This window comes from Macaca fascicularis, chromosome 2 (assembly GCF_037993035.2).
Source record: "Macaca fascicularis isolate 582-1 chromosome 2, T2T-MFA8v1.1".
NCBI classification, from domain to species: domain Eukaryota; kingdom Metazoa; phylum Chordata; class Mammalia; order Primates; family Cercopithecidae; genus Macaca; species Macaca fascicularis.
The window spans coordinates 88,887,152-88,910,411 of record NC_088376.1 but is presented as its reverse complement, the minus strand read 5'-3'; the positions used below and the strand labels follow the sequence as shown (position 1 = coordinate 88,910,411).

At 43.3% G+C, this 23,260-nt stretch overlaps 1 protein-coding gene across 15 annotated transcripts in view; it reads left to right on the top strand.

Moving 5' to 3' along the window:
• TBL1XR1 (TBL1X/Y related 1) overlaps positions 1-23,260 on the top strand; it is a 185,464-nt gene that overhangs the window by 12,778 nt on the left and 149,426 nt on the right. For 2 of the 15 annotated variants that reach the window (XM_074031423.1, XM_065540199.1), the window contains exon 2: positions 4,927-5,216. The exons of 12 other annotated variants lie outside the window; for them this stretch is intronic. The gene's annotated coding sequence lies outside the window, so the exon portion shown is untranslated. Of the gene's footprint in view, positions 1-4,926; positions 5,217-20,557; positions 20,667-23,260 lie in introns of all 15 variants that reach the window. One more of the 15 variants, XM_065540200.2, reaches the window with a different exon arrangement.

Sequence of the window (23,260 nt, the reverse complement as noted above, 5' to 3'; positions counted from 1 at the left end):
GGTTATCCAGAAGTACATACATTTTGTTTTATTTCAAAGGTATTGCTTTGCCAAGGATTTGGACATTAGGTGAATATCGGGGTTCTCATAGTAGTTGATTTTAATAATTATAGTATTTGGCACAATGGAATTTGTGGAACTATGGCTTCTGATACTGCACAGATCCTCTCATGACTTACTTAGATGTATGTGTTATTGATGTCAAGGTGACAGACAGATACATTCGATTTTGATGCTATTTTTGGTTGCAGTTGGTGTCATTGGTAATTGTGTCACTTGCAGCTTTTCATTGGCTATTTAGTTTACCAGTAAAGGGGCTTGCCTTCTAGTTGTGCTTATTTTCAACTTCAGCCGGAGCAACCTTAGAGAAAGGGAGCACCTGTTTTTGTGCACAGAACTCTGCTCTACTGTGACTTGACACTAGCCTTCCTTTGAGGGCAGTGGCATGGCCCTCTTCTCAGCAGTAACAGGAGACTAGGTAGGAGAATCTTAGTCTCATTTTTGGCAGTGAATTCTCAGTATGTTACTGTGGTGAAGAGCTGGTCTCGAACTCCTGACTTCAGGTGAACCACTTGCCTCGGCCTCCCGAAGTTCTGGGATTACAGGCGTGAGCCACTGCTCCCGGCCGATTAGATGTTTCAAGAAAAAAAAAAAAAGAAAAAGATTTGTACCTTTCTTAAAAATAAAGTTTTTTGGCCGGGTGCAGTGGCTCATGCCTGTAATCCCAGCACTTTGGAAGGCTGAGGTGGGTGGATCACCTGAGGTCAGGAGTTTGAGAAAAAAATTCACAGGATGTGGTGGCGGGCGCCTGTAATCCCAGCTATGGAGGCTGAGGCAGGAGAATCACTTGAACCTGGGAGGCGAAGGTTGCACTGAGCCAAGATGGTGCCACTGCACTCCAGTCTGGGTGAAAGAGTGAAACTCCGTCTCAAAAAAATTTTTGCTTTCTGGAGTGGAATCCCTACTTTTCTCCAGGCAACACTGCTCTGGTTGACAACTGACAACTGCTTTGATCAGTCACTTCAAATATATATGTTAAATTTTATACAAACGTTAACATAGATTCTCACTAAAAATCCATATGGCACGACACAGGGTATGTATACATGCAAAAATAACTGAAAGGTTTTCAGGAACTTATGCACACATATTTTCTATACTCTTCATTTAAAAACATGCTTTTATAAACCTGAATGAATTTTATTACTTTTATTCAGTGAATTTAGAAAATACTCGTTCAAAGGAGTATAGAATTGTATTTTTCTACTTTTATGGATTTAGAGTCAGTACTCGATGAGAAACATCGATGTTCTGAATGATAGAGCATGGATGAGTTACATTTATTGGTGCTAATGTCTTTAGGTCGTATTCTGAAGCTTTATGAGGATTCTGAAGTTCTGGTGCCTCGATTTTGTAAGGCATACATAAGAAGTAAGATACAAATGATAAGGAATTTTGATTGCTCTTAAAGGTAAATTTAGTTTTGGAGGGAAAAATCTGAACAGCTGTGGCTTAGGAACCCTGAATGCTTCTTATAAAGGACGGTAATTAGAAACAGAAGAATGACCATTATATAAAGTTTCTTACATCCCATTAGAGAAGAAGTTTGGATAATTACATTGTTTTAAAAAAATTTACATGCTGTAACATGTTGCCTGCATGAAGTTACACTATTTGATTGAAGATTAAGCATTAAGCCTCTTTCCGTGACAGTCTTAAAATTAACATCCTCGCCTGTGGTGACCACTAGTCATCTGTTTCTAGCACAAGCCTCTCCTTGATTGAGAGTTATTTGTTGCCTCATTTCACTAGGCAGATCCTTCCTTGAAGACAGGTGTCTGTCACCCATCTTGACCCTCAGCATCTGGTACAGTGCCTGGCACTCTTTAGCCTTTCCCTTGTTGAGTTGAATCCCATGAGGCTCTGACTGAGGTATAGGTTTGCTAGTACAATAGACTCTTGTTGCTTTTGTGGGTGATTCACATATACAAAACTGGAAAGGAGATACATCCAGTTTCACAAATTAATGGTGCTTTGGACTTACTGTGTTCCTGCTGTCAGAGTTTTCTTCTTCTTTTTTTTTTTTTTTTGAGACGGAGTCTTGCTCTGCTGCCCAGGCTGGAGTGCAGTGATACGATCTCAGCTCACTGCAAGCTCTGCCTCCTGGGTTCACGCCATCCTCCTGCCTCAGCCTCCCAAGTAGCTGGGACTACAGGCACTTGCCACCACGCCTGGCTGATTTTTTTTGTATATTTAGTAGAGACGGGGTTTCACTGTGCTAGCCAGGGTTGTCTTGCATTCGTGACCTCGTGATCCACCCGGCTCTGCCTCCCAAAGTGCTGGAATTACAGGCGTGAGCCACCACTCCCAGCTGAATTTTTTTCTTTTTTTGAGACAGGATCTTACTCTGTCACCCAGGCTGGAGGGCAGTGGCACAGTCATGGCTCACTGAAGTCCTGACCTCCCTGGGCTCAGGTGATCCTCTCACTTCAGCCTCCTGTCTTGGGACTACAGGTACATGCCACCATTCCCGGCTCATTTTTGTGTATTTTGGTAGCGATGGGGTCTCACTATGTTGCCCAGACTGGTCTTGAACTCCTGGGCTCAAGTGATCCACCTGCTGTGGCTTCCCAAACTGGTGGGATAACAGGCATGAGCCAGCGGGACTGGCTGTGCTGTAAGAATTTTGAGGGTCTACCCTGCTGTTTGGTTTTTGTCATCTGCAGAATCCTATTGGCTTGATAACAGTATAGTACTTGCTAGGAGAAACAAGGAATATACTCAAAATGTGGGTAAAAGATTCAAAGACCTTGCTTGGCCTGACCGTAGCAGTTAAACCTGAATTGGGGTGTTGTTTGGACTTGCCCACTTCTTCCTAATATTTATGTACTCTGCAGTCTCTTTAGACCCTTCATCATGTGTTTCCTTTGTTTTTTTTTTTCCCCTAACTTGAACCCTTACTTTTACCTGATACTGAAATATGATTCTTGCCTGACTTTTTTTCTGATTCATGGTCTTGAATACCCAGTCCATACATCTACTGTTGCCCTTCTCTTTGACTGTGGTTTTCCCTCAGAGGTCAAAGGATGTGTACACTCTGTGCCCTTTGTCTCTTTAAACCAGTTGCACAAGTGATTCTGCGGCTCAGATTGGTTCTTTCCGACCTCCTCCTCTCCTGATCTGCTAGCATGGAATCTATCACGATCTAGTATGGGGACATCTTGTATTTTCCTATGTTTTTTTTTTTTTTTTTGAGACGGAGTCTTGCTCTTTCGCCCAGACTGGGGTGCAGTGGCCGGATCTCAGCTCATTGCAAGCTCCACCTCCTGGGTTTACGCCATTCTCCTGCCTCAGGCTGCCGAGTAGCTGGGATTACAGGCGTCCGCCACCTCGCCCGGGTAGTTTTTTTGTACTTTTTAGTAGAGATGGGGTTTCACCGTGTTCGCCAGGATGGTCTGGATCTCCTGACCTCGTGATCCACCCGTCTCGGCCTCCCAAAGTGCTGGGATTACAGGCTTGAGCCACCGCACCCGGCCATTTCCCTGTTTTCTGCTGTTGAATGTAGGCTGGCAGGGGTGTTAGGTTTTTTTTTTTTTTTTTTTTTTTTAAGGCAAAGTTTGGCTCTGTCACTCAGGCTGGAGTGCAGTGGCGTGCTCTTGGCTCACTGTAACCTCCACCTCCCAAGTTCAGGCGATTCTCGTGCCTCAGCCTCCTGAGTTGCTGGGATTACAGGAGTGTGCCACCACGCTTGGCTAATTTTTGTATTACTAGTAGGGATGGGGTTTCACCATGTTGGCCAGGCTGGTCTGGAACACCTGGCCTCAAGCGATCCACCCACCTTGGCCTCCCAGAGTGCTGAGATTACACCTACGCCAGTTCAGGTTTTCATTTAATGACAATGAGTTGTGATAAGACAGAGTTGGAAAATATAGGAGGTTCAGTGTTGGAAGAAATAGGAGTAGGTGATGGCAACACTGAGTTGTCAGAGTGAGCTGGGGCAACATTCTCTACTTCTAGCTAACTGATGAAAATATCCAGGATAGCAGGTCTGGGGCCCGGTGCCATGGGTCATGCCTCTAATCCTAGCACTTGGTTGGATCACCTGAGGTCAGGAGTTCAAGATGAGGCTGGCCAACATGTTGAAACCCCGTCTCCACTACAAATACAAAAAAATGCTGGGCGCGGTGGCTCAAGCCTGTAATCCCAGCACTTTGGGAGGCCGAGACGGGCAGATCACGAGGTCAGGATATCGAGACCATCCTGGCTAACACGGTGAAACCCCTTCTCTACTAAGAAATACGAAAAACTAGCTGGGCGAGGTGGCAGGCGCGTATAGTCCCAGCTACTCGGGAGGCTGAGGCAGGAGAATCCCTTGAACCCAGGAGGTGGAGGTTGCAGTGAGCCGATATCATGCCATCGCACTCCAGCCTGGTCAACGAGAGCAAAGCTCCGTCTCAAAAAAAAAAAAAAATATCCAGGGTAATCTGAGATCTTGGATATTTAGAGACATATGATTGCAATGAGGGATCTTGGTAGATTTGATTCTGTTATCATTTGGAACTTTCCAGAGTAAAGGATGACGCCTTTGTCTTTGAGCCACTTTCTAGAAACCAGAATTTACTGTCAGAGAATATAGGATTTTCTTTTTTAAAACTTTGAACTTAAAATGATTGCAACAATATTTTAGCGATATTCTAAAAAATATTTAAAAATGTAAGTTTTAGAAATTCGTTAGCAGATGAAAAAAACTCCAATGATAGTAACATTTAAATGAGTAACGTTTTCGTTTTCCTCTGAATGTTGTTAAAACAGACAAGGTACTATTAAATGGGGGGGGGGAATGAACGTATTATGTGCTTTTCCCTTTTTTACCCTTTATCTACTTGTCTGTAGATTAAAGTAGGTATTTTTTTTTTTTTGAGACAGCGTCTCGCTCTGCCGCCCAGGCTGGAGTGCAGTGGCCGGATCTCAGCTCACTGCAAGCTCCACCTCCCGGGTTTACGCCATTCTCCTGCCTCAGCCTCCCGAGTAGTTGGGACTACAGGCGCCCACCACCTTGCCAGGCTAGTTTTTTTTTTTTTTTTTTTTTTTTAGTAGAGACAGGGTTTCACTGTGTTAGCCAGGATGGTCTGGATCTCCTGACCTCGTGATCCGCCCGCCTCGGCCTCCCAAAGTGCTGGGATTACAGGCTTGAGCCACCGCGCCCGGCCCTGAAGGTAGGTATTTTAATCTTTTGTATCTCTGGGCTCTGTTTCTTGTAGTGGGTAGCTTTTTTTGTTGTTATTTGTTTTGTTTTGAGACAGAGCAGGCTGGAGTACAGTGGTGCGATCTCAGCTCACTGCACCCTACGCCTCCGGAGTTCAGGCAATTCCCCTGCTCTAGTAGCTGGGATTACAGGCACGTGCCACCATGCCCGGGTAATTTTTTGTATTTTAGTAGAGATGGGGTTTCACCATGTTGGTCAGGATGGTCTCGAATTCCTGACCCTCGTGATTGCCTGCCTTGGGCTCCCAAAGTGCTGGGATTACAGACATGAGCCACCCCGCCCAGCCTGTAGTGGGTGTGTTTTCTAATTCTAATTCGTTGCTACTCTACTTGGTTTGTTCTCTTTTTTGTGTCAGCTATGCTGGTGAATCTGGCTGCCTTATTTATCTAGCCTCATTTGCGTTTCTTGCGTTTTCTTCCAGATGACTCGTGTATTTTGCTAGTAGATGTATTGGTTGGTTGGCTCCTTTGTTCTGACAAATCAACATAGAAGTGACTTGTTACAGTGAGAACTGGTAATGACAGGAACCATAACAGCATACTAATGGTCTTTGATAAATATGGTGAATGCACATGGTAGAATAATTTAAAGGTCTTGGTTGGAAGCCCTCCCAAGAGTAGTTTGCAAGTTTGAGGTCGGGTTTAGGAATAACTTCTCCAACCTTTAGCTTCACTCCTGGGAGAAACTTTGGATACATTTTACTTGCCTCTCTTGAGCTTCAGTTCCCATATTTGCAAAATGCCATGATTTATCTCTTAAGAATTTAGTTAGAATAAAATAGATACCATAAGTTAAAAGAATACTTGGTTGTGCTCCAACGTGTGTCTGTATCCGGAATAGGCTCATATGTAATTGGTAAATAGGAGAATTATGTCAGTACAACAAGGACATTGCTCTGATTCATATGTGATTTTCCCCAACATATTCATGTTTTGCATCAGGTAACAATAGTCGAGCTCAAAGTGCATTAAGAGCTGAATGAAGCCATGGTGGCCACTTATGAATTCTTCCTGTTGGCCTAATTTGGCCATGTTTTTAGTCTTTGAAGTTTTTGGAAGGGCTTATTGTGCGACTCTCCCCCATCTCTTCGCAACTCCAGGTATTTGTGTGTGTGTGTGTGTGTGTGTGTGTGTGTGAGATGGAATTTTGCTCTTATTGCCCAGGCTGGAGTGTAATGGCATGATCTCGGCTCACTGCAACCTCAGCCTCCCAGGTTCAAGCAGTTCTCCTGCCTCCGCCTCCCGAGTAGCTGGGATTACAGGCACCTGCCATCATGCTCAGCCAAGTTTTGTATTTTTAGTAGAGACGGGGTTTCACTGTGTTAGCCAGGATGGTCTCGATCTCCTGATCTCAGGTGATCCACCAGCCTCGGCCTCCCAAAGTGCTGGGGTTATAGGTGTGAGCCACTGCACCTGGCTGGTAATCATGTTATAAAAGAAACCACAGCAGTTCCATGGGTGAAGAATATTTATACTGTACCCAATTTGATCCTGAAACCTTTTCAACAACTTGTCTTAAAATATTGACCCATCTCCTTTATTTTTCCAATCGATGGCTGGATTGCTGTATAATTAGGGGTTCTCCATGTTGGTCAAGCTGGTCTCGAACTCCTGACTTCAGGTGATCCGCCTGCCTTGGTCTCCCAAAGTGCCGGGATTACCCGCTTAGTAACTTTTCACCTGAAAGTTGTATCGTTATTAGGAACTTAATATTAAACATTTTTATTCACATTGCTTTTGTTAATATTTTGGTTTCAAAGTGGCGTAGGGATGGTCTTCCTTTTCTTTTTTCTCATAAAATGTCTGTTACTTTTAGCATATGACCCTATAAAGTGAAATTTACCGGGAATGCATATACTGTTTTATAGAATGCGCAGAAGAAACATTTATACTTATTTTAAAAATCTGGTACTACGTTAGATGCCCAGTAAGTGTCATTTTTTTCTCTTTCCCCTTCCTCTAAGGGTTTTTGATCACACTCAGTATAAAGTTCAAACATCTTAGCCTATGAGGGTCCCTCCTCCCCAACCTCTGCTGTGTGATCTGGCCCCTGGCCACCTCACAAACCTTATCTTGTTTCACCTTGTTCACCGTGCCCAGCTCTTCCAGCTCCACACCCACTGAACAAGCTTATTCCTGTCTCAGCGTCTTAATTGCTTTGTTCTTTGCCTCATACTCTTCTGCCCTGAGATTGTTATATAGCTGATTCTTTTATGTCATTCACTCTCAGTTCCAATGCCAACATCTCAGAGAGGTTACACTGAAATTACTGCCCACCCGCGGCAGTTTTCAGCCATAAGACCCTTATTCTCCACGTTGCAGTTTTGTCTTTCTGAAGTAACTTTGATCATCGTTTTTTTTTTTAAACTGCCCTCCAGAATTTAAACTGCATGAGAACAGGGATGGGCTCTATTTTATGTGTCATTCTGTCTGCAGCTACCTAGAACAGGACCTAGCAGGTTCATAATAAATACTTGAGAGGATTGTTGGTCTTAGATGTGTTTTCATGATTAGCTGGTAGTCTTAAATTGGTTCATCCTTATAATTAGAATACTGGAAATAATTTATTAAAAGGTCAACATATAGGGGCGGGTCAGAAGAGGTGGTACTAAATGTTTAAATTTGGAAGCTCAGGGACGTATGTGAGTGCTGTACTTAAAGATGACAGTCGAGTCAAATAATAGCAAAAACAGGTAAATGGATAATTGATGGACCAGTCTGAAAATGTGCTTTGTACTGATACTCATAAATGAGAAGTTAATGTTTTATTTTTTTTAATTTTTTTTTATTTTTTGAGACGGAGTCTAGCTCTGTTGCCCAGGCTGGAGTGCAGTGGCCGGATCTCAGCTCACTGCAAGCCCCGCCTCCCGGGTTCACGCCATTCTCCTGCCTCAGCCTCCCGAGTAGCTGGGAGTACAGGCGCCCGCCACCTTGCCCGGCTAATTTTTTTTGTATTTTAGTAGAGACGGGGTTTCACCGTGTTAGCCAGGATGGTCTCGATCTCCTGAACTCGTGATCCGCCCGTCTCGGCCTCCCAAAGTGCTGGGATTACAGGCTTGAGCCACCGCGCCCGGCCAATGTTTTATTTTTATTTATTTTTATTTTTTTGAGTCTCACTCTGTCGCCTAAGCTGGAATGCAATGGCACGACCTCAGCTCACTGCAACCTCTGCCTCCTGGGTTCAAGTGATTCTCCTTCCTCAGCCTCTTAAATAGCTGGGATTATGGGCGCGTGTCACCATACTCGGTTAATTTTTGTGTTTTTAGTAGAGATGGGGTTTCACCATGTTGGTCAGGCTGGTCTCGAGCTCCTGACCTCATGATCCTCCTGCCTTGGCCTCCCCAAGTGCATGGGTCAGAACTCCTTTAGTTGTATGATAGAAACCTCATGCAAATTTTTGGCTTAAGTTAAAAAGGGGATTCATTGGCATTGGCATATGGAATCCAAAAGTGGACTGAATGATTGGGAAGATCATTGAGTCAGCTGGGATTTAGGAGCAACCAGAACCAGACCCATTTGGATGCTACCAGTAATCTCTGTCAACAGCCCTGCTTTTTTCCATTTTTTTTTTTTTTTTTTGAGACGGAGTCTCGCTCTGTTGCCCAGGCTGGAGTGCAGTGGCCAGATCTCAGCTCACTGCAAGCTCCGCCTCCCGGGTTCACGCCATTCTCCTGCCTCAGCCTCCCGAGTAGCTGGGACCACAGGCGCCGCCACCTCGCCCGGCTAATTTTTTGTGTTTTTAGTAGAGACGGGGTTTCACCGTGTTAGCCAGGATGGTCTCGATCTCCTGACCTTGTGATCCGCCCGTCTCGGCCTCCCAAAGTGCTGGGATTACAGGCTTGAGCCACCGCGCCCGGCCGCTTTTTTCCATTTTTTAAAAACTGAGATGACTTCCCTTTGTTGCCCATGCTGGAGTATAGTGGTGTGATCACTGCTGACTGCAGCCTTGACCTCCTGGGCTCAAGGAATCCTCCCACCTCAACCTCCTCAGTAGCTGGGACTACAGATGTGCCCCACCATAGCCATCTAATTTTTTTATTTTTTATTTTTGAGACGGAGTTTTTCTCTTGTTGCCCAGGCTGGAGTGCAATGGCGCAATCTCCACTCACTGCAACCTCCGCCTCCCAGGTTCAAGCGACTTTCCTGCCTCAGCCTCCCAAATAGCTGGGATTACAGGCATGCACCACCACGCCTGGCTGATTTTTTTGTGTTTTTAGTAGAGATGGGGTTTCTCCATGTTGACCAGGCTGGTCTCGAACTCCTGACCTCAGGTGATCTATCCGCCTTGGCCTCCCAAAGTGCTGGGATGAGCCAACGTGTCCGGCCCTCATTTTTTTTTTTGGAGACAAAGTCTTGCTTTCTTGCCCAGATTTGAGTGCAGTGGCGCATGATCTTGGCTTGCCGTAACCTCCACCTCCCGGGGTTCAAGTGATTCTCCTACTTCTGCCTCTCATGTACCTGGGACTACAGGTGAGCACCACTACGCCTGGCTAACGCTTGTGTTTTCAGTACAGACAGTGTTTCACCATTTTGGCCCGGCTGGTCTTGAACTTCTGTCCTCGGGTGATCCGCCTGCTTCCCAAGTGCTGGGATTACAGGTGTGAGCCACCTCGCCTGGCGGAATTTGCCTTCTCAAAATGATATACACAGTAAAAAATTTGATGCTATTCATTTTGATTTGCTTTTTAACATTCTGCTAATTTGACAAGCTAATGGGAACTGACATTTGAAGGCCTTTGTTAGGAAATTATCAACAGATTCATTATACAAATTTAGGTTATGTTTTAATCTCTGAGGAATATAATAACCACCTCCATCCTAATCAAACTTTTTTTTTTTTTTTTTTGAGATGGAGTCTCACTTTGTCACCCAGGCTGGAAGTGCAGTGGTGTGATGTCAACTCACTGTAACCCCTGCCTCAACCTCCCAAGTAGCTGGGACTACAGGTGTGTGCCACTGTGCCTGGTTAATTTTTGTCTATTTAGTAGAGACAGGGTTTCACCACGTTGGCCAGGCTGGTCTTGAACTCCTGACTTCAGGTGATTCACCCGCCTCGGCCTCCCAAAGTGCTGGGATTACAGTTGTGAGCCACCGTGCCCAGCCATAATCAAACATTTAAATAATATTATCAGTTAAGAAAATTAACCGGTGGCTCGCACATGTATTCCCAGCACTTTGGGAGGCCGAGGTGGGTGGATCCCCTGAGGTCAGGAGTTCGGGACCAGCGTGGCCAACATGGTGAAATCCCATCTCTATTAAAAATACAAACATTAGCCAGGCGTGGTGGCTCAAGCCTGTAATCCCAGCTACTCAGGAGGCTCAGACAGGAGAATTGCCTGAGCCGAGGAGGCGGAGGTGTCGCAGTGAGCCAATCGCACCACTGCACTCCAGCCTGGGCGACAGAGCAAGACTCTATCTCAAAAACAAAAAACAAGAAAATTAGCAAGTTACATATTCTGAACAACTTACTATTTTAATACTGCATCAGGTCACCAAAATAAGTAAATGGGTTGCCATGTAGAATAAACCTTTTATGACTTAAGAGATGTGTTTCTGGATTTCAATTGCTTCATCTTTAACACATTGTGTTGAATCTCTGAGAGGTTTTTTCTGGACCTAATGCTCTTTAACCCTATTATTGCATATATAATTAAAAAATTAAGTGTGTTCACCCAAATTACAGGGAGTATGTACAATACTGATCTCTGCCTGCACTGGTTTTTCTTAAAACATTTGCGTTTTCCAGGCACCTTGTCAATTTTGAATACATTAGTCTTAAAATATTTTTTAGATATCTGAAGAGGAAACTTGTATTTTATTCATTAAACTTGCGAGTTCAGGTGAATTTGTTACATTCTGTTTCATGGAAGAGATCATTAAAATAATATCACCAAACACATTTTTGAGAATGATTTTTTTCCTTTAAAATCTTTATTTTCATGGTGTGATTCCTGAATGTCAAAGCCAATTCTTCAGCAGCTAAGCTCTTATTTTGCTTTGTCTTAGAAATTGTGTACTAAAAATGTTTGTTCAGTACTATGAGAAAATGTTACTTACATTTATAATCTTTTAAATATTAAAATGTTTCAGGAGCTGCTTATATTAAGTGCTAATTGAGAACCAGTGTACATTAAAATAATTTACCATAAAAAATAAGATGAGAAGAAGGCAAGTATCAGGGAGTAAAGATGCCAAACAGCTTTGTCTTTTCTGGCAAACAGTTTGGTTTATGTCTAGCATACAGTTTTTAAGTTGGTAAGTGATGAGAAGGAGCTAGAAATTGGTAAGCAGGGCTCATATCATAAAGTGGCTTCTTTGCTGTGCCTAAGGACATTCCTCTGACAGTAAAGGGAACTAGCGAAGGATTTTAAACAGAACGGCAGGATTATGTTTCAGCCTTGGATATGTAGTATGTGAAGGATGAGATGAGGGTTTGGGAGAGAAGGGCCTTAGCTCTGGACAGGGGAGAAAGTTGAGCTGGTGGTAGTGTAATAGGTGTGAACGACACCAGTAATTCTTGGAGTATTGCAAACTAGTTCATGTTTCTGAATTCAGCAAAAAAAGCAATTGGAGATTCACAAGAGAATGGTATTGAAAACAGCTAAGCATCCGGGTCTCCTTTCTGACTTGCTACTGCTTCTTTTTTTTCTGGGGAACAGGAGTGGGAAGATTGGGAGTTTGTTGGGATGGGGAATTAATTTGCTTCTGAATAACTAATGGACAAAAGCTAAAGCAGGAGGGTGTGCAATGGGGAAGTTGCTATTGAGAATGAAGCATCCTTTCTCATAATAACCTTTTTTTTTTTTTGAGACAGAGTCTCACTCTGTCACCCAGGCTGGAGTGCAGTGCCGTGATCTCAGCTCACTGCAAGCTCCGCCTCCTGGGTTCATGCCATTCTCTTGCCTCAGCCTCCCCAGTAGCTGGGACTACAGGCGCCCACCACCATGCCCGGCTAATTTTTTTGTATTTTTAGTAGAGACGGGGTTTCACTGTGTTAGCCAGGATGGTCTCGATTTCCTGACCTCGTGATCCGTCCGCCTCGGCCTCCCAAAGTGCTGGGATTACAGGCGTGAGGCACTGCACCAGGCCTGTCGTCATAATAACCTTAACCAAGGGATAAGTTAATTAAGTTGGATGCTTATTTGAGAATAGTCACGTGAAAAATCAATTGGTATAAGTAGTTCACGAAGTTGCTAGTGGATGTAATTTTTGAATTTCAGGTTAGTCCCTTTTTCATATATTTTGACAACATTTCTTTTTTTTTTTTTTGAAACGGAGTCTCGCTCTGTTCCCCTGGCTGGAGTGCAGTGGCGCGATCTCGGCTCACTGCAAGCTCCGCCTCCCGGGTTCCCGCCATTCTCCTGCCTCAGCCTCCCGAGTAACTGGGACTACAGGTGCCCGCAACCGCGCCCGGCTAATTTTTTGTATTTTTGGTAGAGACGGGGTTTCACCGTCGTCTTGATCTCCTGACCTTGTGATCCGCCCACCTCGACCTCCCAAAGTGCTGGGATTACAGGCGTGAGCCACCGCGCCCGGCCTTATTTTGACAACATTTCTAAAGATTTTACGTTAATATAAAAGTCATTAGAATCTCTTTGATAACATTGGAGTGTTAATCTGGATTAAATAATGTATAATTGATTATAGTTTAAAAATACTAACATTTGAAATAATTTTAGACTTAACAAAGTTGCAAAATAGTACAAAGTTGCAGTGTACCCTCACTTTGCTTCCTCAGTGTTATAGTCTTACCTAACCATGGTGTATTTATCAAACCTAAGAAATGAATATTGATATAATACTAAACGATTAGGTTTTATTTCGATTTCCCTAGTTTTTTTCCACGAATGTCTTTTTTTCTGTTCCAGTAGCCAATGCAGGTTCTCATGTTGCATTTGTCTCCTTAGTCTCCTCTGACCTGTAACAGTTTCTCAGTCTTTCCCCTTTTTCATGACCTGGACAATTTTAAAGGGTTCTGGTTTGTCTCATATTTGTAATGATTATACTGAGGTTATGGGTAGAACACCATAGAGTTGATGTGCCTGTCTCATCACATCGTACCAAACAGGGGGCACTTATTGGTAAATCTTAATCTTGGTGATGTTAATTTTATCTCTTGGTTAAGATAACGTGTGCCAAGTTCCTTCGCTCTGAAATTACTGTTTTTCGCTTCTCAGCCTGCTCATTAGTGAGTCTACTAATCTAGCCCTCATGCAAGGCAAAGGGACGTTAAGTTCTACATGCTAGAGGGAAAGCATCGAAAAATTTGTGGACATATGTTAAAATCACCATGGTAATTAAGAAATATAGTGTTGTGTTTTGTTTGAAATGGAGTTTTGCTCTTGTTGCCCAGGCTGGAGTGCAGTGGCGCGATCTTGGCTCACTGCAACCTCCGCCTCCCAGGTTCAAGCGATTCTCCTGTCTCAGACTGTGGAGTAGCTGGGATTACAGGCATGCACCACCCCGCCCGGCTAATTTTGTGTGTTTTAGTAGATATGAGGTTTCTCCATGTTGGTCAGGCTGGTCTCAAACTCCTGACCTCAGGTGATCCGCCCGTCTCGGCCTCCCAAAGTGCTGGGATTACAGGTGTGAGCCACCGCGCCCCGTCGAAGACATATGTTAAAACCACCATGGTAATTAAGAAATACTTTGGGGAGATACTTTGAGGCTGTGAAGATAGCCATTTTTTCCTTGAAAGTTTTATCCAATAATTTTGGTATTCATCAGTGGATCTCGTCTGTAGCAATACTTACTATGGCTGTTCTCTTCACCTCTTCTCTTCTCTTCTCTTCTCTTCTCTTCTCTTCTCTTCTCTTCTCTTCTCTTCTCTTTTCTCTCTTCTCTTTCTCCTCTCTTTCTTGAGATGAGGGTCTTGCCTTGTCACTCAGGCAGGAGTGCAGGGGCGCTGTCATGGCTCACTAACCTTCAGCTCCTGGGCTCATGTGATCCTCCTGCCTTGGCCTCTCAAAATGCTGGGATTAGAGGCATGAACCACTGCATCTGGCCGATGACTGTGGTTTTCTAATGGTGTGATTTTTCTAGTTTCCTTATTCCTTTTTACATGCATTAATTGGATTTTCTTTTCTTTACAGGAGATTTGTTCCTTTTCTTCTGTTTGTTTACTTATTTATTTACTCATTCCATGATTTATGTCAGTGTGGACTTGTGGATATTTTTGTTCTTTGGTTTATAATATTTTTTTTTTGAGACGGGAGTTTCGCTTTGTCTCCCAGGCTGGAGTGCAGTGGCGTGATCTTGGCTCACTGCAGCCTCTGCCTCCTGGGTTCAAGTGATTCTCCTGCTTCAGCCTCCCAAGTAGTTGGGATTACAGGCGTGTGCCACCACGCCCAGTTAATTTTTTGTATTTTTAGTAGAGACAGGGTTTCACCATGTTAGCCAGGTTGGTCTCGATCTCCTGACCTATCTGCCTGCCTCGGCCTCCCAAAGTGCTGGGATTACAGGTGTGAGCCATTGCGTCCGACCATTCTTTGGGTTATAATTTTTTTTTATTTTTTTTGAGACGGAATGTCGCTCTGTCGCCCAGGCTGGAGTGCAGTGGTGCCATCTCGGCTCACTGCAAGCTCTGCCTCCCGCGTACACGCCATTCTCCTGCCTCAGCCTCCCGAGTAGCTGGGACTACAGGCACCCACCACCACGCCTGGCTAATTTTTCTTGTGTTTTTAGTAGAGATGGGGTTTCAATGTGTTAACCAGGATGGTCTTGATCTCCTGACCTTGTGATCCACCCACCTCGGCCTCCCAAAGTGCTAGTGTGAGCCACTGCGCCCGGCCAACAGCAAACTTTTATTCTAATTCAGGAGGTTGTGTCTTCATATGGATTTTATGTATGTATATATGTATTTATTTATTGAGATGGAGTTTCACTCTTGTTCCTCAGGCTGGAGTGCAGTGGCACGATCTCAGTTCAATGCAATCTCTGTCTCCTGGGTTCAAGCAGTTCTCCTGCCTCAGCCTCCTGAGTAGCTGGGATTACAGGCATGTGCCACCATACCTGGCTAATTTTGTAGTTTGAGTAGAGATGGGGTTTCTCCATGTTGGTCAGGTGTGTCTCGAACTTCTGACCTCAGGTGATCTGCTTGCCTCGGCCTTCCAAAGTGCTGGGATTATAGGCATGAGCCACTGCGCCTGGCCTGGATTTTATAAGGTATCAGTATTTGCTTGTACGTGATGGTATAATAGTCTTTTCTTAAGGCTTTTGAACCACAGTTATTTACTCAGTGGGCTTCAAAAAGGTGTTTGCTACATGCCAGCATTGTTAGAACTAGGGATCCAGGGGCAGGTAAGACATGATCATTGGCTTGGCACAGTGGCTCATGCCTGCAATCCCAGCACTTTGGGAGGCTGAGGTGGGTGGATAGCTTAAGCTCGGGAGTTTGAGACCAGCTTGGGCAACATGGTGAGACCTCGTCTCAACAAAAAATACAAAAATTAGCTGGGCATGGTGGTGCATACCTGTATTTCCAGCTACTTGGTGGGCAGAGACAGGAAGATTGCTTGAGCTGGGGAAGTGGAGACTGCAGTGAGCCGAGATCACAACACTGTACTCCAACCCGAGTGACACAGTGAGACCCTGCCTCAAAACAACAACAACAAAAAAACCCCATTGATCTCAAGGACTTCAGAATGTAGATGTGAGAAAGACCTTTTCCCCTGCCCTGATTCTGTTTCATTGAGTGCCTGTTATGTGTCAGGCACTGTGCCATGTCAACAGGAAATAATAAGAGCTGGGTAAGCATACTACAGGCTGTTTTTAGGAGCACATGGGACGGGTTATTAACCCAGTGTTGTGCCAGGTGGAGTGTAGAGCAAATCTTGAAAGATGATTAGATCATTGCTAGATATGGGGATGTGGAGGGTTGGGGGAAGAAGGACATTCCAAAAAGAGGAATATCAATGGAAAGACAGCCGGGGTAGTAATTTGTGAGTTAGGTCTAGAGGTAAGTGTTTGTGTGTGGGACGGTTGGTGTGGGAGTTGGAGGTAGTGATGACAGGATCTCAGGTCATGAGAGGCTTGTGGATAAGCCAAAGCTTTGGAAAGTTGAGGGACCTAGTGAAGGAATTTCAGTGGAACTGCAGTGTAATCAGATAATCTTGGCAGCACCTTGGGGGATTGAGGAGGCTCTTGTCATGATAGAGGTGAGAAGTGGAAGTCTTAACTAGGAACAGTGAAACAGTGGTTCTCGACTTGTGTGCATTAGAATCACCTGGAGGGCTTGTTAAAACACAGACTGCTCAGCCCTGCCCCCCAATTTCTGATTCAGCAGGTCCTAGACTGGGACCTGAGAATGTGCATTTTCAGCAGTTTCCCAGGTGATGCTGAAACTGCTGATATAAGGAGTATTTTGGAGCCGCTGGGTGCGATAAAGGGAGTGAATTAGGCGGAAGGATTTAAGTAAGTGGTCATTGTGGATCTCTTCATCTCCTGATCTGTTTGTTGGCAGTGCTTGTGCATCATTTTCGGTCTTCATCTCATTTATATCTTTTAGAGCTGCTGACTTTTTTGACCAGTGAAGAAAGAGGGAGGGATTAATGTTTGGAAACATTTATATGGGTATGTGTGCAATTTGTCCTGTGTATTACCTTTGGAAAAATTGCACCACTCCATTACTGGAAATCTTTGTCATTTCTCTGCTGAGCTTCAGTTATAACATTGGTTTTGTATACATGTAGTGCATAGTTTACAAAATGTTCTAATATGGTAGCATTATTTTGAATAGTTTCGTATTCTGTATATCTGTCATGATCATGCTTTTCTTAGCTTTGACTCTTTAGTGTCTCCTGGAACCCTTGTGATTATAACTGAAATGTAAATTTTATTGTTTTTTATAACTGTGAATCTTAACATAATGAAATAGTGCTTTTTAAAAAGCAGAGATAATTGTAAAATTCAAAGATTTATCCACTTTTGTGGCTGTAAGGTGATTATAATTTATTTCTCCTTTAGGCTAATGATTACAAAAGGTATAAATTCTAGATTTAAAGTCTAAAGAATTTATCCATGGAGTTTGGTCTTCGCTGATGTTGGAACATATTGAAGTGATAAATCCCCACTTTACCGCTATTGATTAATGAACAACATTAAGAAAATAATAAAATGTAATTACTGTTACCACCTTAACAACTGAAATGGAGTTTTCATTTTTGTAAATATGCGGTCAAGCTTTAGAGATTCAATAATCCTAAAATAATAAGAAAAAAAGTCAGTCACTTCATTTAAGATGATTGACCTAGAGGGTAGTTGGATTGCTAAGGTAAAGTAAGGATGAGCCAACATTTGTTCCCCCTCTCCAAATCTGTATTTTCCTATTATGGAAAACCATAAAATGGCTAAAGATTTCAATGAAGTGAATACTTTAATTGTAAATCAAATAATGCAGCTTTTGGGTTTAATAAGTAAATGTAATTCAGAAGTGATGGGCTTTTTATTTTAATACTTAAATATTTTGCAAAGTATGTGTTTATTGTAGCATTAAATGTATACAAGTTTGTAGAGAGAAAAGTTCAGTATGTTCATTATGTTCACATCCTTTCATGAACACCAACTGAAGCAGTAACAATTGATTGTGAAATATGGTGTGTTTGGAGTCTTTAGAAAATGGTTCATGGCTGGGCGTGGTAGCTCAAGCCCGTAATCCCAGCACTTTGGGAGGCCCAGGTGGGCGGATCACTTCAGGTCAGGAGTTCAAGATCCAGCCTGGCCAATATGGTGAAACGCCACCTCTACTAAAAATTAAAAAAATTAGCTGGGTGTGGTGGCGGGTGCCTGTAATCCCTGCTATTCAGAGACTGAGGCAGGAGAATTGCTTGAACACGGGAGGCGGAGGTTGCAGTGAGCTGAGTTTGGACCACTGCACTCCAGTCTGGGCAACAAGAGCAAAACTCCGTCTCCAAAAAAAAAAAAAATGGTTTATATATTTCTGTGTTCTTTTTTTTTTTCTTTCTTTTTTGTTTTGTTTTTTTTTTTTGTTTTTTTGTTTTTTTGTTTTTTTTTGAGATGGAGTCTCGCTCTGTCGCCCAGGCTGGAGTGCAGTGGCCGGATCTCAGCTCACTGCAAGCTCCGCTTCCTGGGTTCACGCCATTCTCCGGCCTCAGCCTCCCGAGTAGCTGGGACTACAGGCGCCCGCCACCTCGCCCGGCTAGTTTTTTGTATTTTTTTTAGTAGAAACGGGGTTTCACCGTGTTAGCCAGGATGGTCTCGATCTCCTGACCTCGTGATCCGCCCGTCTCGGCCTCCCAAAGTGCTGGGATTACAGGCTTGAGCCACCGCGCCCGGCCTTTTTTTTCTTTCTTTTATTTTTTTTGAGACGGAGTCTCGCTCTGTTGCCCAGGCTGGAGTGCAGTGGCGTCACTGCCAGCTCCGCCTCCCGGGTTCACGCCATTCTCCTGCCTCAGCCTCCCGAATAGCTGGGACTACAGCTGCCTACCACCAGGCCCGCCTAATTTTTTGTATTTTTAGTAGAGACAGGGTTTCACCGTGTTAGCCAGGATGGTCTCGATCTCCTGACCTCGTGATCCACCCGCCTCGGCCTCCCAAAGTGCTGGGATTACAGGCGTGAGCCACCACGCCCGGCCTCCGTGTTTTCTTTTTAACTTGAAGTAGTAATATATTTCTTAGAATTTTGTGTGCCTAAATGAACACTTTATTTATTTTATTTTTTTTTATTTTATTTATTTTTTTTTTTTTTGAGATGGAGTCTGGCTCTGTCACCCAGGCTGGAGTGCAGTGGCGCGATCTCGGCTCACTGCAAGCTCCGCCTCCCGGGTTTACGCCATTCTCCTGCCTCAGCCTCCCAAGTAGCTGGGACTACAGGCGCCCGCCACCTCGCCCAGCTAGTTTTTTGTATTTTTTAGTAGAGTCGGGGTTTCACCGTGTTAGCCAGGATGGTCTCGATCTCCTGACCTCGTGATCCGCCCGTCTCGGCCTCCCAAAGTGCTGGGATTACAGGCTTGAGCCACCGCGCCCGGCCTAAATGAACACTTTAATTAAAAAAGGATTCATAAGTTATTTTTAATTTACCTATGACAGAAACCTAGTTTCTGTTATATAACATGGCCTGATTTCTATTGTTTATATATTTATCTCATTACATGGAAGAATTTAGCTTAACTGAAAAGATGCTGAAAGTTTTTGGTTATTTCCCATTTATTATTTGAAAGTCCAGAGTAGTAATTATAAAACTTGTATTGGAGTTTCTGTCCTATAACACTTTAAGAGACCTAATCTTTTTTTTTTTTTTTTTTTTTTGGGGACGGAGTTTTGTTCTTGTTGCCCAGGCTATAGTGCAATGGCGTGATCTCGGCTCACTGCAACCTCCACCTCCTGTGTTCAAGAGATTCTCCTGTCTCAGCCTCCTGAGTATCTGGGATTACAGGCATACACCCCCACACCTGGCTAATTTTTTATTTTTAGTAGAGATAGGGTTTCTCCATGTTGGTCAGGCTGGTCTCGAACTCCTGGCCTTAGGTTATCCACCTGTCTTGGCCTCCCAAAGTGCTGGGATTACATGTGTAATCCCAGCAGTGACCCACTGCGCTGGGCCTAAGAGACTTAATTTTTAAAGAGCAGTTTTAGGTTCACAATAAAACTGAGAGAAAGACACAGAGGTTTCCCATACGCTCTGCCTAGTGTCCCCCATTATCAACATGCTGCACCAGAGTGGTACATTGGTTACAGTTGATGAACCTAAGTTGATATCATTATCACCCAAAGTCCATAGTTTACATTAGAGTTCACTCTTGTTGTTGTACATTCTGTGTGTTTGAAAAATGTATAACGACATTTGCATCTAGCCTTATAGTAGAGAGGATTTTCATTGCCCTAAACATTTTTTGTGCTTCACCTATTCATCCCTTCCCCTACTTCCTGGCAACCTTCTGGCTGCCTCCATAATTTTGCCTTTTCCAGAATGTCATATAATTGGAATCATGCAGTATGTAGCCTTTTAGATTGACTTCTTTCATGTAGTAATATGCATTTAAGGTTCCTCCATGTCCTTTCATGGTTTGATAGCTCATTTCTTTTTAGTGTAGAATAATATTCCATTGTCTGCATGTACCAAGCTTATTTATCAACTTTGACGTACTGAAGGGCGTCTTGATTACTTCCAAGTTTTGGCAGTTATAGATAAAGCTATTATAGACATCCATGTACCGGTTTTTGTGTGGACATAAGATTTAAATTTGTTGGGTAGATACCAAGGAATGTGTTTGCTGGATTGTATGGTAAGAGTATGTTTAGTTTTCGTAAGAAAGCGTTAAACTGTCTTCCACAGTGGCTGTGCCGTTTTGCAGTTGCACCAGCAATGAATGAGAGTCCTCTTGCTCCACATCCTCACCAGCATCTGGTGTTTTCAGTGTTCCAGGTTTTGACGACTCTAATAGGTGTGTAGTGATACTTCATTATTGTTTAAATTTGCACTCCCCTGGTGGTGTATGTAGTAAGTCCATTCTCACATTGCTATAAACAACAGCCTAAAACCGGGTAATTTATATAGAAAAGAGGTTTAGTTGACTCACAGTTATGCATGACTGGGGAGGCCTCAGGAAACTTACAATCATGGCAGAAGGGGAAGCAGGCACTTCTAACATGGCAGCAGACAAGAGAGTGTGAAGGAGGAGGGGGAGGAAGAACCCCATATAAAACCATCAGATTTCGTGAGAACTCACCATCATCAGAACAGGATGGGGGACGCTGTCCCCGTGATCCATTCACCTCCCACGAGGTCCTTCCTTCAACACCTGGGGATTACAAGATGAGATTTGAATGGGAACACAAAGCCAAACCATATCAGTATATGATGTGGAACATCTTTTCACATGCATATTTACATATGTATGTGTTCTTTGAATAAGGTTTCTGTTTAATGTTCTTGGCCTATTTTTAAAATAGGATTGTATGTTTCCTTATTGGTGAGTTTTTAAGAGTTTTTAATATATTTTTCCTTTATTGTATTTTATTTATCTCATTATTATTGTTACTATTTTTAGAGATGGGAGTTTCACCATGTTGCCCAAGCTGGTCTCAAACTCCTGAGCTCAGCTGATCCACCTGCCTTGGCCTCCCAAAGTGCTGGGATTACAGGTGTGACCAGGTGTGCCTGGCCTATGATCCATTTTTTTTGGACAGGCTCTGTTGCCCAGGCTGGAGTGCAGTGAGGTTGTCTTGGCTTCCTGCAACCTCCACCTCCCAGCCTCAAGCAATTCTCCCGCCTCAGCCTCCTGAGTAGCTGGGTCTACAGGGGCATACCACCATGCCCAGCTAATTTTTTGTAGATATAGGCTTTTGCCATGTTGCCCAGGTTGGTCTTGAACTCCTGGCCTCAAGTGATCCTCTTACTCAGCCTCCCAAAGTGGTGGGATTACAGGTGTGAGCCACTGAACTTGGCTCTGTGATCCATTTTGAGTTAGTTTTCGTAAAGAGTGTGAGGGCTGAGTCTAGATTGTTTTTTGCATGTGGATATTTAGTTATTCCAGCACTATTTGTTTTTTTTGTTTTGTTTTTTTTTTTTTGAGACGGAGTCTAGCTCTGTTGCCCAGGCTGGAGTGCAGTGGCCGGATCTCAGCTCACTGCAAGCCCCGCCTCCCGGGTTCACGCCATTCTCCTGCCTCAGCCTCCCGAGTAGCTGGGAGTACAGGCGCCCGCCACCTCGCCTGGCTAATTTTTTTTTGTATTTTTTAGTAGAGACGGGGTTTCACCGTGTTAGCCAGGATGGTCTCGATCTCCTGAACTCGTGATCCGCCCGTCTCGGCCTCCCAAAGTGCTGGGATTACAGGCGTGAGCCACCGCGCCCGGCCTCCAGCACTATTTGTTGAATAGACTGTCTTTGCTCCATTGTATTGTCTTTGTTACTTTGTCAGAGATCCGTTTTCTATGTGTAGATGTATTCTGGGCTATTTTGTTTCACTGATCTATTTGTTCTTTCACTAATACCATATTGTCTTGATAACTGTAGCTTTTTAGGAAGTCTTGAGGTCAAGTAGGGCAAATCTTTTCACTTTGTTCTTCTCTCCTTCAAAACTTCATATAAACCTAAGACTTAAGTTTGTTGATATCCACAAAATTTGCTGGGATTTTGATTGAGATTGTGTTGAATTTGTAGATCAAGTTGGGAAAAAATGGCATCTTGACAGTATTGGGTCTTTTATCCAAGGAAATGGAATATTTCTCCATTTATTTAGTTCTTTGATTTATTTCATCAGACTTTTATAGTATTTTTCATATAGATCTTATCCATATTTTGTTAGATTTGTACCTAAGTAATGTAAATGGTTGTGTGTTTTTCACTTCAAATTGGAAAGCGATTGACTTTTGTGTATTAACCTTGTATCTTGCAAGCTTACTGTAATTGCTTATTAGTTCCTGGAGTTTTTTTTTTTTTTTTTGTCAGTTCTTTCAGATTTTCTGTGTAGACAATCATGTCATCTGTGAACAAAGATAGTTTTAGTTCTTCCTTCCCATTCTGTACCTTTTCTTATTGTATTAGCTAGAACCCATAACAAATTTTTAGATACTAAAAGGAAGGAAGGCATTAAGGTTAACTAAAATGTACATTTGCCACTGTAAAAAAAATTTAAAAAATCTTCAACGAACAAAAATATGTGTAAAAATATTTTAAAGTAAATATATATTTTTTCCTACAATGCTGTAGAGTATTTAAAATTTTTAGGGGTACCATAGTCTTATAGTTCATAATCTCTATTCAGCCCAGCTCCGGAAGATGTGAAAAATGTCATTGAAATTTTGATAGAGATTTCATTGACTCTGCAGATCACTTTGGGTAGTATGGACATTTTAACAATATTCTTTCAGTTCATGAACATGAGACATCTTTCCATTTACTTGTATAATCTCTTTCTATTTGTTTCTTCAAAAATTTAGAAGTAGGCCAGGCGCAGTGGCTCACGCCTGTAATCCCAACACTTTGGAAGGCTGAGGCGGGTGGATTGTGAGATTTGGGAGTTTGAGACCAGCCTGG